Genomic DNA, 23,013 nt, shown 5'->3' with positions numbered 1-23,013 from the left:
CTTCCTCCATGGGATACATATCAGAGGGCTTCCCGTGTCCTGCACACCGTTCCAGGTGCCGGGGAACTGCCGTGACCAAACAGATTAGAGATTCTTGTCAGGGGAGAGCTTCCATTTCCGGGACATTGAGAGGACAATAAATACATTAAATAAATTAAATTTTTAAATAAATTTATAAATAAATTTATAAATGTGCATCTGTACATGTATTATAATAATTAAAGTGTGAGCAGAAAAGCGGGGGAGAGCTAAGAAACCTGGTGGTTTCCCTTTGAGTGTGGTGGCCAGGAAGGTCTTTCTGAGAATTGACATTTCAATATTTGATGAATGGATGAATATTTTACCATTAATTGTTTGTCGAAAGGATGAATGTTTTCAAATACTAATTGTTTCTGTCTCAAAGTATCTGTCAGTAAAGTTACTTTACTTCAAGTACAATGTACAGAAGGCTTTTGAGCTCTCCCCCCTGTGAAAGCAGGTTGGAGCTAAAATGTTCCCTGGATTCCACCACCATCGTCTCCCTCCTCTTCCTTTGCTTCTTTGAAATTGGGATGAGTGGCCACCTAGGAGCTGATGGTGGTGAAGCCATGATTTCAGCGTAACTCAGTCCGGTGAAGCCCTTTTGTGACGTCCAGGGGGTTAGCCTGGGCGAGCAGCAGTCTTGAGCTCCAGCCTGACGCACCTCTTGCATTTTTGAGCTGAGCTGTCACCTTGGACCAGTGACCTCTCCCAGCCTCAGAGATTTTGTTTTTCTAAACAGTGGTGATAATGTCTGCACCAGCCCGTTTCTAATGCCTGCCAGTTCCTGACCTACAACAGTAGCACAGCAAATGTTACTCTTTCTCCTTTTGCATCAGCTGTGCATTAAAACAGCCCTTGCTCTGCAGGGAGTAGAGTACAATGCAAGGTGGAAAAGTAAGCAGTGCACAATCTTTTCCCATGTAGCCCCCTCCCCGCCCCCTCCCTGATTGTGGGGGCCGGATGCATGATCACCATCTCATCCCTTTTAATCAGATTTTCATCATTATGAAGGCTCCAGTAATTACGGTTATTTTTGCCTTACAACTGAACTGCTGTTATTAAAATTCTTTTATTAAATCTTTTTTTTTTTCTTTCCCATTTGGTAGATGAAAGATGATAGAATTTCCGAGTCAGATGACCAGATACTGGATGTCGCTTAGCTATAAGGCCTTATTGTTGAGATGTAGGAATGGCCCAGGAAAGGTAGTGTTGCTGATTCAGGACTTGCGGGTAATGCCAGAGCCTGGACAGGAGGCAGTGGCTTTTCCGTGGTCTCTGCTGGCTCTCGCTGACTCCTCTTCATTTACTAGTGGGGCGCTGTTTGCTAACGCTGTGCTGTATGCTGGGTGTTGTGCCTGGAGGTCAGATGGTCTGCGTAGAGGCACCTGGCTGGTTGGAAAGATAGTTCCAGCAGGGGCACACAAGTCCCCAAGTCCAGCTCAGTGCTGTGTTCATGATATTCTGCCAAAGTGTCGGGCAAGACCTGTGACCCATTCAGAGTCCAGACTAGAGCATCACTAACGTTCGTGATAATGAAGCTAATCATCCTGAAGACCATGGGGCTCTAAAGTCATACAGCTGGGCCAGGATCATCGAGGAAGACAGGACTGGGTCACTGCCCGCAGGAGCGCATATCCGTCAGGGGTAGCACATGATAACAAGTGTCACCGGGCTTCTTACCTGTGCGGTTCCGTGCAAGGGGTGTTTCATGCACACTGTAAAGTCCTGGCAAAGCTTTATGATGACCTCAGTGTTATACCTGTCTTACAGTTGATAGAACACAGGCTTCAGTGTTTTACTTAATCCTAATCCATCCCAGGCCATGTAGCCTATAGGCGGCTCAGCTGGGAATTAAACTCGTGTGTGTGTCCCAGAGTCTGATCTGGGTGAAGCACAGGTGTTCCTGGGAGGGAATGCCATCTAAACGGGATTGCAAACTGGGACAGACACATCCGTGCACAGTCCCATCATGAACCAATTACACTTCTCTTCTTTTAACCAGAATCTTCTCTCACTCTCCCTTGGCTCATCGGGTGACCATGGGAGCCTTCACGTTTGAGAGGCTGCTGGGTATGCCTAAACCTATGTCATTTGAGCTAATTGTGTACAATTTAGCATTCCCAAAGTGCTGACAGTACTCATTCAAACCAAGTGTGAAAGTTTTTAAATTAGCTTTCACAGTTTGATTCACAAGTAGCAAATGCAAAACGGCGTAGGATTAATTTTTCCAACCATCACCAGGATGGCATAGCTGAGGGCTATCTTATAGCTCATTTCCTTTAACAGAGAAGAGGCTGGGCAGAGGCACTGTTCTTTGGAGAGTGGCTTTCTAGAAGAGATCTCAGTGCTCTGGTTACAAAAAGAATCAGATATGCAAATTACTCAGTGTCTGCATGGGACAGCATAGGCGAAGAGCAGGAACTTTGGAATTGAATGGTCTTGGGTTTGTGTGGTGGTTCTGCGGATCTTGAGGTGTGGCGTTCTCACACACTGGTTGTACAAATTACCCTTCTTAACTTTGATTTGCCTCATAAAATGGGGATAATGTTTCCAAATGTCTGAAAAGCTTCTGGTGAGGGTAAAAGGATATGCGCTATGTCATGGCTTGACATTGTGGCTGACATGTCAGAGGGATCTCATTCAGAGCTGTTGGTACTAGGATGATCCTTGAGCTTTGTTTTCCTGCAAAAATACACTGTCATAGGGAGCTTTCTCTTTAGGTAACATTTATTGAGCATCTGCTGTTTGCCAAGTGCCGTGCCTGGCATGGGGGATAAGAGGTAACAAAACACAGCCCTGCCATGAGGAAGTCTCAGTGCACAGTCACAGAAGACAACACGGTAATTGTGGTGAGGGCACAGGGAAGGAGCTTCTGATCCTCCTTGGATCATATCCGCCTTGGGTCATGACCCCATTGGTAATAAAAACCTTGGGAAGAAGCAGAATCTCAACATATACATAGGGAACAGCCAGGGAGGAGGGTTGAAGGTGAGTTCCAGGCAGAGGAAATAGCCCACCGCAAAGGCAAAGAGGTGAGAAAAGCAGCATTTATTCTGGGAACTTTTAGATGGTTCCAAATGGTTGGAACAAACTAGATAAGAGCAAGTTAACTTAACCCTGCCTCAATTCCCACATCTGTGAATGGGCGTAATAGTGGTGCCCACTTCCTAGGGCTGTTATCAGAATAAAATGGGCACATCAAGGAAAACACTAAAATGATGCCCAGTACAAAGTCCCCAGAGAACATTCTCAGCACCGAGTAGCAGTGAACAGTGTTCCCACAGATTTCATTACACTAAGAGTTACTCAGGACCTTCACAACATAGTGGGTCTTCTATGTTATGGAAAGGGGTTTCTTATACACTGTTCCCCTAAACCTGTTTGACCCATTGGATGGGTGAACATTTCTGTTCTTGGTAATAATCTTTCTCAGGAGTTTTATACTCTAAGGTTTGGGAAATGCTCTCATTAGATGCAACAGACAAGATCTGTTTTCTTGTTCTAAAAGAAATTAACCTAGTTGAGGGTCTAACAGCCCACCCCCCAAAAAAAGAGAAAATGAAGAAAAATTTCTCCCTGTCTCTCTTTTTAGGGACCCATTGTCTTACATTATTTGCCCTCGCTTGGCATTTGAATAAAAACTCCCATTCAGAGGGGTCTGAATCTGAAAGGTTACCAAGAGTTTCACTTTGTTTATTTTAGTGGGTTTTTGATACCCTGCTAAGCTAATAGTTTTTTTGGTGCAGGTACCTGTGGGTTGGAGTGGACAGGTGAAATAGGCACAGTGCAGAGCAGTAAGCCCTCTGGCTTGTCTGCCCAGCACTGAAACCAGGGTCCACCGGCAGAGGATCTCCCAGCGGCCTCCGAGCTGTGCGGCAGTGCATGAGTGCGCAGACCGGGCTGGCTCCGTTGGTCTGAACACAAGGAGGAACCAAGGCGAGAGGACAGGCAGGGGAGGCATCAGACATCCAGCACGGGGGTTCAGCCAATGCATTCCCATCACACCGCCCCCATCAGAATCTCTGCGCTCACCAGTTGCGTACCCTTGGGCAAGTTACTGATTTCCAAAAGCCCCAGTGCCTCATGGCTCAGATGTGGGTCAGGAGCAGCAGGCACCTCATGGAGCTGCAGAGCCTTACCGCATGAAGCTCTTAGAACAGCACCTGGGGAGAGGAAGGGCTAGGTGCCTGCAGCTTCTCCTGGACCCGGTTTCCTGAGATCTTCCTGCCCAACACACAGAACCACTGAGGAGATGGAAAGAAGTCAAGTGAGTGGGTGCCCAGGGCAGGACTCGGCCCGGAGGGACCTCTGAGTGCCAAGTTCGGGTACTGGTGGCTTGTTGGGAAGCCTTCCCCATCTCCTGCCTCTGCTGCTGCTTCCTCTGCACACGTGCTTAGGGTGGTTGTGAGCAATGCACTGTGCAGCACGTGCCCTCCGTGCAAGGACGCTCTGCAAAGGTTCACTTTCGTGGCATCCAGAGCCGGGCTAGCCAGATGTGGCTTGCCTCCTGCAGCGCCCACGGGGGATGGAAGTAAATGTAGATTGTGTCTCCATGTAGCCTGGCAAACGGTTACAGTGGCTGCCTTTCCATGGTGGCCACTGCCGCCCAGTCAATTCAAGTGCAGCGCATCTGATAGACAGACTTTACGGGCCGTGACCCGCGGACGTGGAGGTTTTCCCTGAGCTGTGGCGGCAGGATGGATTTTCACTGTTCGCTCCTCATTAGACCCAGGGTGCTTATTTTCCAACACAGAACACATGCAAATTGACAACAGGCACATGCTTTTAAATGTAATCAAGAAGAATGAGCTTGTGTCCCAGCATTAATTTGCCTCAGTTCGGTGTCAGGATACCCAGAGTTTTATGATATGTTTTTGTCTGGGGTTTCTTCCTTCTTGGAGAAGGGCTTAGGCATATGAAGTGGTGTCTTACCTCTTCTTCCATTTTCAAATGAATCAAACTGCGGTCTGTTTGCAGGAACGCCTACCATGCAAATTCCTTTCCACTTGGGGTAACTTGCAGGATGGGAGGATTTTGGGCCTGCTCTCTGGCACCTTCCAAACATGGCTGAGAGCCTGGCATCGAAATTTCCATCACAGGACAAATCCAGGGAATGAATCCCAAGCACCCTAGACTAGACCCCCTAGTAGCTCAGTCTCTACTATCCCCCCCGCAAAGCTCAGAGTGCTGCCTCCCTGGTGTTCATTTGAAAATTAATGAAGTGCTACTTCAGAATGCGTATCCGTTGCTTAAACATTAACACCTTGTGTCGACACTTGACTTTTTGGCACTCAGTGTCGTTTCATCATAACCAGATTGTAAGGGCTGTGATAAGGGGTCACGTCTTAATGTTTAAATTCAACACGTATTTCTAATCATGGTTTTTGAAAACTCATATACGATCTGATACGGCAGTGTGCATCTAGTGTATGCTCAGCAAATACTGGCTGGAGTTTGATTAAAAGGTGACTTTTTAAAAACGGAGACTATTTGTACCTTAACTACAGCAGCTCAATTAATGTGTCAGCCTGAAATCATTGGTCTGTAATCACTTCTTATTCCCGCTTTCCTTTCTTAAGTGTACCCTTAGAAATAGGAATTTAGTAATAAGAATGTAACACAATACCTTGTTAAAGGCTTTGAAATGGTTTATTCAAAAAAGAAGTCATGTGTTTTCCTAAGTCAGCAGGAAGATGGGCAGAAACCTTATGGAGATGGACATGTCATAGGAAGGACAGTGTGTCAGCATTCATTATCCTATTTGGGAAATGGGGAAACTGAGGTTTAAAAAGGTAATAAGTTGGGGGGTGCCTGGCTGGCTTAGTCCGTTAAGCATCCAACTCTTGATTTCGGCTCCGGTCATGATCAAAGGCTGAGGGATAGAGCCCCGCATGGGACTCCATACTGAGCATGGAGCCTGGTTAAGAGTCTCTGTTCCTCATCCTCTGCCCCTCCCCCTCCCACTGCTTGCGTGCTCACTCTTTCTCTTTCTCTCGACAAAATGGTAGTAATTTCACCAAGGTAATATAGCTTCTAAATATTAGAGTTTATTAACTACTTGTAACCATGTATCTCATTTGTATCTTTTAGTAAACTCATATGGGCATGCTTAGTGACTTTATAATTGAGATTATAGAGGCAAGATGATTTGTCAGCAGCAGGGCAATGACTAGTACACTGGACTGTGGACCTCAAAGACTGTACTTGAGCAATATCCCATTATCACTTCTTGAACGACAGTCGTGAAGATTTGCAGACTTAAATGGAATTCCAGCTATATAAGGCTTAAGCCAGATAGATACCATATATGTATTCAACCAGCTCCATTTGCTTCATAAGGTTATATTAGATGCCAACTTCTAATATTTGAAAATAAATACTATTTTTTTTAAAGATTGTATTTATGTGAGAAGAGAGAGAGCTTGAGCATGTGCATGTGAGTTCGTTGGGGAGGGGGCAGACAGAGAGGGAGAGAGACAGAGAATCACAAGCAGACTCAGTACTGAGCATGAAGGCTGACCTGGGGCTTGATCTCATGACCCTAAGATCATGACCTGAGCCAAAATCAAGAGTTAGACACTTAACTCACTGAACCACCCTGCCGCCCCCAAATTTTTAGAAGACATTTTGCAAAAATAACTGGGTCTTGTATCCAGTTGCTCGGGTTCAGGCTACCAGATACATATTGAGATTGTAGTGCAAGGACGGTATTGAAATAGTAAAGGACGCATACCTCTTGTTTTGTATATACACACAGCCACCTTCTACAATAAGCAGGGGTCTTTGTGTTTCTGACTATATTACAGGATTTAGATTTTTCAGGTAAAACTCAGTTTTTCTGAATTGTGACATAAGGAATGCAAGTAAGGAAGGGGGATAGAGAGGAGGAAAAAAACCAGCATGAACAGGGGGCACCTGGGTGACTTAGTCGGTTAATTGTATGCCTTTGGGCTCAGGTCATGATCTCAGGGTCCTGGGTTCGAGCACCACATCAGGCTCCCTGCTCAGCGGGGAGTCTGCTTCTCCCTCTCCTCCTGCTCTCTCTCGCTTTCTCTCCTTCAAATAAATGAATGAAATCTTAAAACAAACAAACGAACAAACAAAAACAACCAAAAAACATGAACAGAAAGACCTTGAAGTATTCGAAGTTCCTGGTAGAATATGGGTGCTCCCCCTCTATTGGGGATACTCATAGAAGCCTAAACAGTGTGAGGAGGCACTTCTGTTTCCACTTACTCATTCCCTCTAATACCCACTAGCACCTGCTCATGCCACTGGCATTGTTCTAGGTCCTGAAGATCCATCAGTAGATCAAGCAGTCCCTGCCATGGCGAGGTTCGCAGTGTAGTTGGGAGATTTGCACTATAAACAAAATTAATGTGCAAGTTACATAGTATATTAGAAAAGTTTTGTGGAGAAGAAAATAACAGGGGAGACAGATTGGGAGCATGGGGGTAGGGTTTGTTATTTTAAATTGGGAAAATGAAAAGGGGCATTTGAGCAAATACGCCAGAGAGGTTGTGGGTGCCTGCTTTTAGGGTGTCTGAGACCGAGGGAGCAGCAGGTGCAAAGGGCAGGAGCGTGCCACGTGTATTTGAAGAATGGCAAGGCAGCCAGTGTGCCTGGAATTGGGCTAGGGAGTGAGAGAATGGTAGCCAAGGAGGTCAGAGAAATTAAGGGAGTTGGGCATGGTGGTCATAGAGAGCTTTATAATATTGTAATGGAATCCGATGCGGTTTTGTGAAAAAATTGGAGGGGAATCTGAACAGAAACGGAGAATGCAGTTGGGAGCTGTTGCAATAATGAACAAGAAAGATGATGGCGGTTTGTTGCAGTGTTAGCCGTGCAGCTGGTGAGAAGTCTGGATTCTAGACAGAGTCGCTCAAGTGCTTTTTGAGTTTGTGCTTATGTACCAGGCACTGAGACACAGGACACTGAATAGTTGCAGAATCTGTGTCATTTAGGAGTGAGAAGCACACACTTTCCGTCAGGCGTGGTGAGGGGCAGTGCTGTGTTCCAGAAGGAGACAAGCCTTCAGGGCTCTGGTCCCATCCTGCCATGTGCTGGGAGGGGGACCTTGAGGGAGGGGCTTCATTTAACTTCTGAGTCTGTTTCCTTACCTGTAAAATGGGAGGGTGATAGCTGTTTCCTCCTGTACTTACTGCATGTATAAATAACAAATACAAGTTGCTTAGGGAAATTCTCTTAATAAACCGAGGCTACATGGCGAGGTAACATCTAGAGACTTGCTGTTCTGATTAAGATCCCAGACTAAGAAGCCAGACCCCCTCCAACCCTTGTTAACTGTGTAATTGCAGGCAAATTACTTAACCCCTCCATGCCTCATTTGTAAAATGGAAAAGGTGAACCTACTTATTAAGACTGGTATATGGATTAAGTGGGTTAATATGTAAGCCTGTAGAACAATGCCTGACATGCAGTAATTAACACTAGTCCCTAGCATGGTTGTGAGTTCCAAGGAAGTTCTTCAGAATATCCTTAGATCATTAGCATGTTTGAGCGGCCTTCTACCTATTTCCAGGCCAATTTTTATTTCAATGTTCTGGGAACCCACATTTTGTCTAAATGGCCAAACAGTTTCGGTGAAACCAAATCCGTGTGTTTGGTTCTCTGTTCACTCATCCCGTCCCATCGAGAGTACCGCTTTAATTTCTTCTCGGATTACTCATGTTTACCAACAGCTTGAAAAGTACATCCCAGCCTTCAGAAAGCAAATGATAATAGCTATAACAAGGTATTAGAGGTTGTATCAACTTGTCTTACTTGAAGTTAATATGAAAAATGTGGAGGAAAAAATAACAAGGGGAAATTTTGAAAATTGGGCAATGATGGTTAAGCAAAATGACATATGCATCTCTGAATGTAAATCACAACTGTGTTAATGCCTTGCCGGCTGCCTGCCATCCCGAGGTTTTATCACATCATAATGCAGTGATGAGGTATTTCTTTGCTTTTTTAGTTTTTCCACTCGCAGATGCCAACAATGATTATTTGTAATTTCAGAAATAAAGACGCTCAAAGCAACATCTGTGATTCCATATTTTTCCATGGAATTCAAAATGCATGTCTTATTCCTATCTGTAACCGGGGAGTATTTGCAGTCAAACATAATTCCTGTATCCTTGATTTAGCTCTGGGCCAGATTGACTAAAAGGTTTTAAAATGGGGCCCGGTGCTCTCAGTATCTGTACTGTGTGGATTCTCGACCTTTTAATCCCCATTTTCTTTAATACAAATAAAAGAGAGTTTATCGGTCGATTCAGATGAGTGGGAGTCTGCCATGTAAATTTCAAGGAATTATGCACTAAATTACAGGACCCATTTGGGGGCTTAAATATCATTCTCCACTACACAGAACTGGCATGGATTTTATTTTAAATGAAATGGCACACAGTGGCAGGCAATTATTTTTGTTATTGGGTTTCCTACCTTGGCCTCCAGAACCTAAGGACAAAGGAAGGGGATGTTCATTTATAAGTTGACCTCCTGAATTGTTCTTGAAATGCAATTTAGTCCTCATATCAAGCAAAGTCTAATGCTGTATTTGCCAGTAAAATAGTCATTTGCATTTTTTATTGACAATACAAATTGTGTTTAATCAGGCAGTCGGCATGTTAGCATTTCCAAATGATTGAAGACCCAGTTTTGTTCAAACTACATCCCATTTTGGGTCAAATGTATTTTGTTCTTTTTAATTATCAGAGCACATAAAGTTGATTTTAGCAGTATGCTTTTCTTTCTTTCTTTTTTTTTTTTTTTAATTGTCCATGTCCCATATAGCTATATCTGCTTGTCTCCAAAGAAAGCCAGGAAGCCCTAAGTTCTTAAGTTTACACATTTACAGATGTCAGCCCAGCTTAGAAGAATCATCAGAAAAGATTTCTGCTGAGTAATGTATTTGAGTATTGAAAAGACTATGGAGGGCGCCTGGGTGGCTCAGTGGGTTGAGCCGCTGCCTTCGGCTCAGGTCATGATCTCGGGATCCTGGGATCGAGCCCCGCATCGGGCTCTCTGCTTGGCGGGGAGCCTGCTTCCTCCTCTCTCTCTGCCTGCCTCTCTGCCTGCTTGTGATCTCTGTCTGTCAAATAAATAAATAAAATCTTTAAAAAAAAAAAAAAAAGAAAAGACTATGGAGAAATGGACGCGGTCTTGGACCACAGATCACGAGGCTGTTCGTTACCAGAAAGACACTGTCTGTTTCCTTATTTATGAAGAGGAGGGACAACAACCTCCCTTCCCTTTCTTGAGGATTTTCACGAGGCTTTATCCTTTGAGAGGTGCCATAGCTAAGGTGGGGGAGAAGCCCAGCTCCCCTTGGCCTAGCCAGGTGGCCTCAGGCAGGTTCACTCGTCCCTGCCTCACCTTCCTCATTAGGGGAGTGGGAACTGCCCTAACATTTACTTCCTGCGGCTGCGGTAAGAAAGAGTTAATATATAGAAAGCTTAAAACAATGCCTGGCCTGTGGGAAGTGCTGTTTATGTTTCTCATTATATTATCATCATCCTTCCTAGTATTAATAGCATTTCTGCCCAGGTTTATTGTGTGGATGAAATCAATTCATACCTGTAAAGTACTTACAAGAAACCCTCGCACGCAGTAAGTTTTACAAGTGTTGGCCATTATTTGTGTTATTTGGAATCTACCATTTATGATTGCTCACGGTATGAAAGGCATTAAGTTTAGGGGTCCTTCTAGCAACCTGGGAGAGACAAGGAGTTCTGACTTGACTTTGTGGATGAGGACAAAGACCGAGGGGCTGAGCCCCTTCCGCGGGGGGGAGCCTCAAGCAGGATTGAAAGCGGGGCAGGCTGACTTCACCTCTGTGTTTCCTTCCTCCCGAGATCAGAGGCCACTCCACACAGGTGTCCTCTGAGCAGCATTCCAGGCTCTTCCTCGTACAGGACCACGCAGCTGAGTGTTGCCTCCATACTTACCATGGGGACCTTGGCCAGGCATCACTACGCCGCTCACACCCACCAGGACATCGTCCACTTGATCTTGTTTTCCTTATTTCTAGGGAACAAGAGTCCAAGGCCTGGGGACCCGTTCCTATTTCATTTTCTCTGCAAAGACTTGCTCTGGCTCCGTCCCTCTTCCTACCCTTTTCCAGCCCCTTCTCTGTCCCGTTGTTCCCAGTATGATGTACAGCGCCAGGAGGGTCTCAGGGTAGCGATGCTGACACTGATGGAGTCTTGTTTGTTCTGGAGGAGACACTCAGTGATAATTGAAAATACCAAATTTGTTTACATTGGTCCACATAGACAGATCATAATCATAACAAACATTTTTTGAGAGTTTGCTGTGTGCCAGAACAGTTCTAAGCAGTTAATGCATATTAATTTATCTAATCCCCACAGCCACACCAGGCAGTAGGTACTAATACTGTCTGCTGTCTCCAGATAAGTTCCAGGCCCATAGTCTGTAGGGAGCTGGGGCAGCTTGGCGAGGGCAGAATGGGCTGATCTCTCTCTGTGTCATTCTCCTTTCTTCTTGTCTGTGCCCGCGGGGGGCCATAGCACAACCAGCCATGTCCTGTGCCCCTGCAGGTGATACGGGAGAGAGAGGAGGAATATGAAGGGGGAGAAACAGGGGCTTATGGGGCATGTGTGTGTCAGGTCCAAGGTTACAACCTTTACCCCTGTGATCACAGGTGACACCGACAACCCCTTGTCAGGTAAGTATCACCCTTCTCTTGGTAGGGGTGAGGGTGAGGAGAATCTGAGCCATTCAGTGATTTGCTTTGTCTTCCGCTGTCACACAGCAAAGCTGGGATTTGAACCCAGGTCTGTCCAGCTGTAGATCCCAGACTTTTGCTTGCGTTTAAGTTCTTCCCTCTGTCCCTCCCTTTAGGTTTAGGATGATGGGGGCAAACCAAATGGACAAGGTACCTGACCTAAAGAGGCTTACCTTCTAGGCAGGGAATCGGTCAGTAAACAAACAGATAAACATATAAGCAGAACATTACAGAAGCGGTGAGAGCCCCTGATCTAGGGTCCTCAGAGAGGATATCTCTGAGGTCCAGCGGAAGTGAAGGAGACAGCCACACAAAGACGTGCAAAGAGCAAGGCAGAGTCCCGGGCAGTTGCAGCAGCAAGGACAGGGCTCCAAAGCAGAGGAAAGCAGGGGGTATTTGAGGAACAGAAAAAGGGCAGCGTGCCTGGTAGGAGGCAGACAGAGGCCCAATCAAGCAGAGCCTCATAGAAGAGAGTAAGGAGTCTAGATATTTTTCTGGCTTCCACAAAATTTAGTATAAAATCAGCACCGTGACCCTGGGCCATCCATTTAGAGCTCCGAGTCTGCAGCTTTTAGTCTGTTCAGTGTGTGTAATAATCCCTGCTCTGGGTCCATCTCGGGGATTGTTTGAACATTAGACACAGGGAAATCTAGAGGCACTCTTCAGAAGCCGCAGAGAGGAATGGCTAATTTACCTGACACATTTATCTGTGTAAAAGAGAGGAATTCTCGGAAGACTGACTGTATAAAAGAAAGGGAGCTGAGCATTGGAATTCCTGAGTGCCGAGTCTCTGGGTGACGAGTAGTGGTCATAACTGTAGTTGGATGAGAATAATAATAGGTGTCCAGTAAGCTCTCACTGTGTGCCTGACTCTAAGCTAAGCTCTTTAAATGCCTTATCACTCAATCCTCATGACACTATAGAAGACATAAATACTATGATTTCCTCCATTTGTCAGCCAAGGGACTGAGGCACAGTGAGGTGAAGTCCCTGTATCCACAGGCTTCGTCATGAAATGCCGAAAACTCAATGGCATCTGGCTCGAACAAGCAAGATGTTTCTTTCAATTATATAAAAAGAATCCACCCTGAGAGTAAGTTGGTGCCAGTAAATCTGCTCAAGAAAGTCATTAAGAGGAACCCAAGGTCCTCTGCCTTTCTGCTTCATCATCTTTACTATGTAGTTTTTGTTCCTCATGAGCGCGAATTAGCTGCTGCAGCTCCAGTTTTCATATCTGTATTCCAAGTCAGGAGAGAAGAGGGAGAGCCAAAGGAGATGAGCAATTGTGGAAGGGATAAAAGGTTTCAGCTTGTGAGGTTTTGACTTTTGCGGGGGGAAGGGAAATGTTCATCTACATCTTCTTTGCCTCCAACTGAGGTATACAGTCAAACCTAACTGAAAGGAAAGGAGGATTCTGGAATTTCACTTTAATTTTTTTTTTAAGATTTATTTATTTGAGAGAAAGAGAGAGGGAGAGAGCCTGAGTAGGGGGAGGGGCAGAGGCAGATGGAGAGGGAGACTCTCCAGCAGACGCCCCGTTGGTGCAGAGCCCAACGTAGGGCTCAATCTCACAACACTGAGATCATGACCTGAGCCAAAATCCAGAGTCAGATGCTCGCTGAACCACCCAGGTGCCCCAGGAATTTCACTTCATATACTTGAGATGCTGCAGGTTATAGAAGAGGGTATTAGAAAGTGTGTTAGTGAGCTAGACCCCAGTCACACAGTTAGTAAATGATGAAATGTATTTCACCCGTGTCATACCCTTGACCATAATGCCATAGTATCCCCCTACAGGGGAGAGACTCGGGAATCTTGGGCCTGTTATTTAACCTCTCTGTGCCAATAATTTTCATTTATTAAATAGAAACAATAAAGAGTTTTTAAATAATAGGGTTTGGGGGAAGATAAAGCAAAGTCCTCATAAAGCAATTGTCTGGCATATAGTTAAGTACACTTATTGTTAGCTGTTCTTAACTGTTACATTGTTACGTTCTTATTGTTTGCAGTTTCTGTGCCGGCATGAATAGGGAGGGTCAAACAAAATACAGCACAGCCTCAGCTTTGTAGGAGCTCACCTGTTCAGTCTGTTCATAAATAATAATTTATAGTGTTAAGTTCAGTGCTGGGACAAGAGGCAGCAGCAGCATAGATGAGCGAGCAATTGTGATTCCTAGGGGATGAGCGGGCAATTGTGATTCCTAGGGGATGAGCGGGAAAAGATGAGTGAGAGTGAGTCCGGGATGAAAAGATGGGTTTTGAACGGAATGATAGGCTCTTTAGATGGCCAGAGAGGTGAGGCTGGGTTCCCTAGAAAGAGGAGAGGGAAGGATATTCTTCTTCTTTTTTTTTTAAGATTTTATTTATTTATTTGAGAGAGAGAGCACAAGCGGGGGAGTGACAGGCAGAGGAAGAGGGAGAAGCAGCCTCCCCGCTGAACAGGGACCCGGATGCGGGGCTCGATACCAGGAGTCTGAGATCATGACCTGACTGAAAGGCAGACACTTAACGGACTGAGCCACCCCAGTGCCCCAAGGGAGGGATATTCTTGATAGAGGGAACAGCATATGCTTAGCAGTTGCCACACTACACAGGGTAACTCTGCACAGCCTATTAGGGAACTGCATGTATTTCCAACACACTGAAAAGTGGTATGAGGGTCAAGGCCAGCCCAGCAGATGTGAACAAGGCTTTCCAAATGCCTCCTTTATGCTGAGCACTGCCCTAAGCCCTAGGGACACAGTGAATCGTGAGAGGCAGCTCCTGCTCCGGGGAAGCACATCACATCAACACTCAGTTTTTCTCCTTTGCTAAATGGGGGAAAAAATGAAAGAAGCCCAAATTGTGTTAACTGTCTGCTCTGTGACAGAATCAAGGGTAGATGTTTTGTGGACATTGTCTCATTAAACTTCGAGGTCATTATTACCCTGTCCCATTGACGGGTGAGGAAATTGGGCACGGTAAGAGTCAGCAAGTTGTCCAGGATCACCCAGCTGGTACGTGGTGCAGCAAGGATTCCAGTTTTACTGATTCCAGAACCTGTGTGCCCTGCTTGCTGGACTGCTTCCAGAACCCTGGGTGGTATGAATGCGAATGCTTACGTGTGCACGCGCACACACACACACACACACACACACTCCTCATGATGAAATGCAGCAACATCCAAGAGCACTTTAGAGCCAAATGCAATATAAACATTAAGAACTGGGACTTTTATTTTATTTTTAAGAATAAAGGAAAGGACCTTGTTTACTACTATAGGAAATTTCCATAAGCTTGTCAGTTGTCTCTCAGCGAAGCTGATCAGCCAGAGTGGAGCTGTCCAGGTTGCTTAAGTGAAGGAGGATGGCTTGACTGTAGTTCAGTGTCTTGGCCGTCACTGAGCCGCCTTCCTAAATATGATCCTTATTGCCCTGCTCACCTCTCTTATAAACACCACAGCAATGAAAGCATAAAACATTAAAAACATCCCCTGGGTGACTGCTATTGCCTTTTGAATTAACACCAGAAATGCTCATTTGAGAGATGTGGTTTAACTCCAGCGATATTTTTTGACGGGTTAATGAATATCATATGTTATACTTTAACCTAATATAACACCATCAATTATTTACTTATTTTTATTGATTCACCTCTTCCAGATTATTTAATAGTAGATTTTTCACTATTTGGAAGATTTAATGCTGAGCACTTAGGCACCTTCTTTCTCAGTTAGGGGAGTGCCCTCTGAATATAGAGGCATCTGTGTATGTATGGGTACGTACCATTATTATTATTATCATTGTTATTACTTGTTTTTGCAAGAGACAGATTGTAGACCATCCTGGAATTAATGAACATGATGCATACACCTTGTAAATCTAAAGATAACAAAGAATTGAACTACTGATGACACCGGAGAAAGGTTTCAAAGGGTCAGGTAAACAAGCCTGTGCAATTAGAAGTACTGTTTAAAAATGCAAAAATCAGGGGCGCCTGGGTGGCTTAGTGGGTTAAGCCTCTGCCTTCGGCTCGGGTCATGGTCTCAGGGTCCTGGGATCGAGCCCCGCATTGGGCTCTCTGCTCGGCGGGGAGCCTGCTTCCTCCTCTCTCTCCGCCTGCCTCTCTGCCTACTTGTAATCTCTCTCTCTGTGTCAAATAAATAAATAGATTTTAAAAAAAATGCAAAAAGCAGAAAGACAACTCTGGAAAGAGAGACTGTGTTTGAGAACAGCTGCCAATATAAAATACAAGGCGTAGCCCATGGAAGCCTATGTATCAATGACTTTGTAGCCAAGAACTAGAAAGCTTGTGTTGTGGGACACAGTGTGTCTGTTCTCAGGGACCCCTGATGGGCCGACAGGAAGAAGGGAAGACACCAGAAGGCAGGCTGCCTGGGATCCACTTCTCTTGGGATACTCATTAGTTTTGTGACCTTGGGATTAATTGGCCTGTGAAGACAAATCTCTTGACTCGTCTAATTCTCTTTACCCTGGACGCTGGCTGCTTTGTGGGGTGTCGTCCTGGGTTGGCTGTGGGTTGTGAAAATGGATACAGTGTATGAATTATAGAATTGCAGACAGGTAGGATACTGGGATGCCAGAAATTGCCTCCTGCAGGGAGATGGAATTTGGGATTCGTTTCTGAAAGTGTTGTTGACATTAATAATTTTTCCCAAGGCCCTTGTTTTGATGTCAGCCAATGAGCACTCACCTTAAACTAATATTACTACTAGTAATTTTGTGAAGACTAGCCAAAATGTATCTAGTGATCTATAACTTACAAAGTAACATTTAGATAATTTCATCTCTTATACCTTACTGGGCTGTTGTTATTTCAAGCAGGTGCCCAGTGTCCGAGTTTTGTCCTTAGTAGTTTTAAGTCAGGGAGGGAAACAACAATCCTATCTCAGTCTTCAGGCAGAGAAGCTGGTGGAATGCGGAGAGACCCGGTCGTCAGAAGACCCAAGTGTTGAACCCTGGCACCTCCAGCTGTTAGTTTTGTGACCCTAGGCAAGTCGTCTAAACTTCACAAAAGCCTTATTGTAGTACATATTTTTAAAACATTCGAAATAAACGTAGTGAAGAAAATGATAGAGGAAAGTGCTTGGGTGGCTCGGTCCATTAAGCTCCAACTCTTGGTTTTGACTCGGGTCATGATCTTGGGGTTGTGGGATCGAGCCCTGCTTTGAGCTTCATGCTCAGCATGGGGTCTGCTGGAGATTCTCTCTCTCTCTTTTCCTCTCTCTCTGCCCCTCCCCTGCTCATGCTCTCTCTCTAAATCGATAAAAATATTTTTAAAATGTCAAAAAATTTAAAAAAAAGGAAATGGAAAAAAAAAGGAAATGATATGGGCAAAGATTTCATGAACATATATGAAAGTCCTTGTTACTAGGGAATATAGTGCCAACGTGTAAGATTCTTCAAGCCTTGGGATGCCAAGTGGCTGGCCTCTAGGAGACCGTCGCCCGCCTTGGCAGTGGACATCTCTGCTCTCGTGCAGTTTGCTTTTTCACCAGCCATTGTGCAGCCTCAGAATTTTTTTCCAGATGAAAACTCATGCCATCCTAGCCCTGGCCTAGGTTTTGGATCCAGACCTCCCCACAGCCTCCCTCCTTTGCTTCAGAGGTAGGCATTTCTCTTTGCTTCCAGTGCAAGCAGTCTGGCCCAGAACCACGCACAAACCCAGCAGCCACCTCTCAGAAGCCAGGTGGCTGTGTCCAGTGCTGCTGGTTAGGTGGCAGCTTTGAGAAAGTTTGCCGCGCAGTCTGCAGCCGCCGTCATAGGTAGCGGACAACCTGGTAAGTCCGAGATACGTGTATTTTTAGACCCAAAAGACTCCATAATGTGTGGTTGGCAGTGATTCGATTCCTTTCCCCAACTGTGAGCTGCTGAGGTCCTTAGAGGCTCCAATTAAAAAAATACATCACGGGGCGCCTGGGTGGTTCAGTGGGTTAAAGCCTCTGCCTTCAGCTCAGGTCATGATCTCAGGGTCCTGGGATCGAGCCCCGCACTGGACTCTCTGCTCGGCAGGGAGCCTGCTTCCTCCTCTCTCTCTGCCTGCCTCTCTGCCTACTTGTGATCTCTGTCTGTCAAATAAATAAATAAAATCTTTAAAAAAAAATACATCACTGAAGATTGTTTTCAAACATTCTAAAGGTAATGAGACCTGCATTTCAGATCAATCAATCTCCAGCATTCATGTTTTTTACTCTTTCATCTCTTTGGCTTTAAGGAAAGTTAACTTGGGCAAAGGAAGTGCTTTGGCCATTCCCATCTCAGGGGGCCACGAGGAAGCTACCCAGGCCAGAAAGTTTCCGCGAAAAGGTTCCCCATCCTCTCCTTCCCGTTCTGCTTCCGTTCCCCGGCAAGCTCAGCACCGTTTTTCTTCCCATTCACATTTCCCTTCTCTGGCCGAGACATCGGTGGTGTGTTCGGACATGTGGTACCGTGTTAGTGAACTCTTAACCTCCTTTTTCCTCCTTCTGCTTTCCGTGGTGGAGCTAACCATTTTGAGGTGCTTTATTGCCAGGTTTGGCAGCAGGTCTGAAGAGGTCCCATCTGGAACCCCAGAGGCTGCAAGGTAGTTTCCTTGTGGGTCAGGTAGAGATGCATTCACACCTTCAGAGAAGTTACCCCCTTGCAAGGCCCCTGGTGCTGCAGGAGGCGGGTGTGTGGGGTAAACCCTGGGGAGACTGACGTGTGTTTCTGTCTGCTCTGAGGACCCATTCTCCCAATTCCTCCACAGGTCTCCCAAGTGGGATCCTGTGCACATAACCCCACCGAGTCTTCCCCGAAAAGAGGGCTCTGTGTGGGGCAAGACAGGGCAGCACTGCCTGTTATGGACTGAATGTTTGTGCCCCGTCCTCATTCTGATCTTCATATGGGAAAGCCCTAAGCCCTAATGGGATGGTATTCAGAGATGTGGTGTTAGGAGGCGGTGAAGTTCAGCTGGGGCCAAAAGGGTGGGGCCCTCAGAGCGGGACTGGTGTCCTTGTAAGGGGAGGCTCCAGAGAGCTTGTTTCCCCTCCACCACATGAGGACACGCCCAGAAAATGCTCTCTGCGAGCCAGGAGGAGCAGCCTCACCAGAGGCTGAATTTGCTGGCACCTTGGTCTTGGGCTTTCTAGACTACGGAACAGTGGGAACTAAGTGTGTGTTGTGTAAACCATCCAGTCTGTGGTCTGTTGTTGGGGCAGCAGACGAAGTTGCTCTCTAAGAACCATTGTCTTCTTAGAGAATGTTGAGCAGGACACCATGCACCAGCACGGGGGGTGGGGGGAGAGGTGAGGGGGACTCCATCTCAGAGAAAATAGCAAAGGTCATCACAATGCCAGACCAGGGAGAAGTCCAAGCGCTTCTGCCCACAGTGCCTTGGTATCGTAGTCACCAAGGATAACAACAGTCACGGAGCGGATGGAACAATAGTTTACTCACATAGAGAAGAGACAGAGTGATCAGCTCCAACAATGGGCATCCGTCCCTCAGGACTAGTGGGGCCCCTGGTGGCCAAAGCAGAGGAATTGGCTTAGATACACCCTTTCTGTCTCAGTAGAAGGACCCTGACCCCTCCTCCATGGAGTCTGAAATATTGAAAGCCAGGGGCACCTATCCTTAAACACAACAAAGGAGAACACGTTGACTCTGAAGCAGGAAACTTCCCACGGGTGGCGGTAAGCGCAGCACAGACTGTGTGGACCCTGTCTCTTGGTCACGGGTTGGGGGGAGAGGGCTGTGCTGGGGTTGAAGAACCACATATGGGCACAAGACTGCCTCTTGCAACAATCACAGCGTGTGTGATGACATCAAAGCCTCTGACGGGGGCGCCTGGGTGGCTCAGTGGGTTAAAGCCTCTGCCTTCGGCTCAGGTCATGATCTCAGGGTCCTGGGATTGAGCCCCGCATCGGGCTCTCTGCTCTGCAGGGAGCCTGCTTCCCTCTCTCCCTCTCTCTCTCTGCCTGCCTCTCTGCCTACTTGTGATCTCTGTCTGTCAAATAAATAAATAAAATCTTAAAAAAAAAAAAAGCCGCTGACAGGGCTCAGATTGGAGAGAGAACTTAATCCTGGGGACCTTGAACCTAGAGGTCCTGAAGTTGCTGTCCATAATGATTTGGCCAGTTCGTGGGTTGACAAGAGCAAGGTGGACTGAGCAGAGCCTGACATTTTGGATATAAAGGGAAATTATGGAAAGGAATAGAATGGTCACCCTATGGTGTAGTGTTAATTATCCCCACACATTCTGTCGGTGGACTGAGCTCCCTGAGGGAAGGTGTGTCCTTGTGTCCATGGTTAGCAGAAGTGTAGAGTACAGAGAAAGCTCTGGTAAGTGCCTGCTGAGTAAATGAAATAATTTGCTGGTGATGATAGATGCATAACCTTTAATGCTGGAAAGAAACAGCATTTAGTCCAAATTCATTCTAGAAACAAAGCAACAAAGAGTCAGGGAAAGTGGTTGAAGATCCGTGGTAAGCTGGTGATGTGGCCCTTGTGTTGTAGATTTGAGAAAGAAGAGTAAGGTCCAATAAATTCTTGATTCCTTCTCTATTCTAGGGAAGGAGTGTGTTCTCTGGGTGGGGGGTCTTGTGGGGATGGAAAGAGGAGGGCGGCCAAAGACATATCCAGCTTAATGAGTTTGCCCGTTGTCTCAGTTTACTTTTGGTAATTCACTTCAACGACTGTTATTACCTATTTGCAGCGACTGGCTGGCTCATAGTTCAGGCTGCTGTATCAAGTATGATAATAAACAACGAGCCGCAGACACTTACAGACAACAGTAATATATTTCTCTCAGTTCTGGAGTCTAGAAGTCCCATGGGCAGGGTGCCAGCATGGTTCTCAAGGAATCCACCGAAACCCAAGAGAACTGCACACAGAGCCACCAGAGAGCATCGGGGAGGGAAACACGTACTCATGCCTTGAAGGTGTTGAGGGTGGCAGGCCAGGGGAGGGGACTGTGCAAGTTTTTCACAGGAAGCAGAGTGGGGAGCCGTGCCCTCAAGCATAACTGGGATGTTGCTGGGCATGGGGAGAAGAGACAGTCAAACCAGGGCAAGTCTTGAGCAAGGCTCAAGGCTGAGTGGGAGGGTGGGTGTGGGCATGGGGTGGCTGTGGGTCAGCAGGAAGGGACAGGAGGGAAGAAAGGACCTTCAGAGCCTCCACATGGAGGCATTCTAGTGGTGAGCGATGCCCATTTCTGAGCCCTCTCCCGTCCAATGCACACTGCTAATGGAATGTTTTTTTTATAGACTCCAAGACCCACATTAACACGGTCTACTTTTAATTCATACAATGGGCGAAAATCTCTTGGTTTTATTGACTGCTTCTTTATCTGACTTCACCTAATTGGAAAATAAACAGATCAAATGATACCTTTACTACCAATGAATAATTCATGTTCTCTTTGTCTTTTTGTCAGAAAAGAAAGCCGAGCAGATCTGTCTTTAAATTAGGATATCTGGTAGATGAGAGAAAAATGTGAGCGATTAACTCCAAATTGAGTTCAGTGTGAGTCTCCGAGAGCCAGAGCCCTCCTCTGTAATGAAGTTTAGATTGGTTCACGGAACGGTTCACCTGGCTCCGGTGGAGCCCAAATTCAGAACATATGAGGGCTATTGACCTGTTAATTTGTAATGTTTTAATCTGCATAAAAATGGATTGTATTAATTGTTTCACATTAACGGGGGCTGACTGTAATGTCTGATTGAATTAGGCTGACTTTTCTCTCTTGTAGCCCTTTGCAGTCTCATTTGTCCCAAACATGGGTAACTCTTCCCCCCTCCATGCCAACCATCTGAACCAGGGTGGGCTGTGTTGCCCCCAGAGAAACCACCCCGCCATCCTCACAGACCACACCACTGGGTTGTGTAAAGTGTTCCTCTTTTCTAATTACTCTGGGTCATTTCTCCACCCCATCTCCCTGGCTTACATCATTTTCTTGATAAGTCAGATCTCAGTAAGTCACTTTAACTGCTTACGTCAATTTGGGTTTCAAAGAAAGTATTCCAACTGAAAATCTATTTAAAAAACAAACAAAATGTAATCTTCCTTGTTTTATAAACATCCTCTTGAGCTCTAACGTGGGTGGCGCACCCTGCTGGACACGGGGGGTATGTGATGTAGTTGAACCTGCTTCTGCCCTTGGCGAGGTCATGGTCTGGTTCTGGTGATAGGGTTTCAGTGGAGGAAAAGTTAAGTGCACTGCAGGGAAGGGCCCTGGCCAGGTACGCTGGTAAATGAGGGAAGGCATCTGCGGGGACCAAGAAACACTTAAGTTCCCTGAATGTGCATTGAGTTTTGTTTTTCTTTCCCATGATTCTGAGGCTATGCCCAGTTCTTTGCTGGGTCTCATAGCTTCCCTCTGTATAACTGAATGAAATCGTACACAGCCTATTCAAGGAAGCCTTCCTCGGCCACCGCCACCACCACCACCCCCTTGTCGGATTAAGTGCCCTCTTCTGGGCCCTCCTAGCTCCTGTCAAACCATCATTGTATTTACCTTACCATTTACTTGTCTCTTTCAATCAGCGGGAATGAAAGGTTCAACTTGCAGCATCAAAGGAGGCAAGGCTGGAGAGGGAATTGAGGGAGAATTAGCCGGTGTATCCCAGCCTAGTGCTACTCAACAGTGTGATGTGAGAGCCAGCAGCATCAGCCTCTTCTGGCAGTGAATTAAAAATGCAGAATCTCATGCTCCACCTCAGACCTATGAACTCAGCCTCTGAATTGTAGCAGAGCCCAGCTGATTCCTATGCATATTAAAACTTAAAAAGAACTTGGCTGGTCCAGGCTACTGCTTCTCGAACTTGGCTGTGCCATTGGAATCACCGGGGAGTGGGGTGTTCATGAGTGTGGAGGCTCGGGTTCCCACCCACGGCGGTTCTGATTCAGTTGGTTGGGGGTGTGGCCAGTTAAAGTCTCCCCCAGATGATGCTTATTTGCAGCCACACGTGTGAACCACCTCGGGCTAGTGTTTCCCATTGCTATCACTGCCGACACCACGCGGTATCGTCTTTTCATTCATGCGCCTGTCTTCCCTGCCTCTTACACGCAGGGATTCTTTTATGTACTCAAGAGACTCTAATACAGTATCTCTCACTGAATAGTTGTTTCTTAAAATGAATGTCAGCAAACCTGAGTGGGGGCCTTTAGTGCCGAATTTGAGGACGGCCTTGGAGCAAACTTACAGAAAAAGTATAGCAATACCTTAGACAAGGAATTGAGGTAGACTGGGAAAAACAAAAAATCTGAATGTTCTCATTC

The sequence above is a fragment of the Enhydra lutris genome, unplaced genomic scaffold, assembly GCF_002288905.1.
Source record: "Enhydra lutris kenyoni isolate GAN:26980312 unplaced genomic scaffold, ASM228890v2 scaffoldscaffold9, whole genome shotgun sequence".
Taxonomy (NCBI): Eukaryota; Metazoa; Chordata; class Mammalia; order Carnivora; family Mustelidae; genus Enhydra; species Enhydra lutris.
This window is presented reverse-complemented; position numbering follows the sequence as displayed.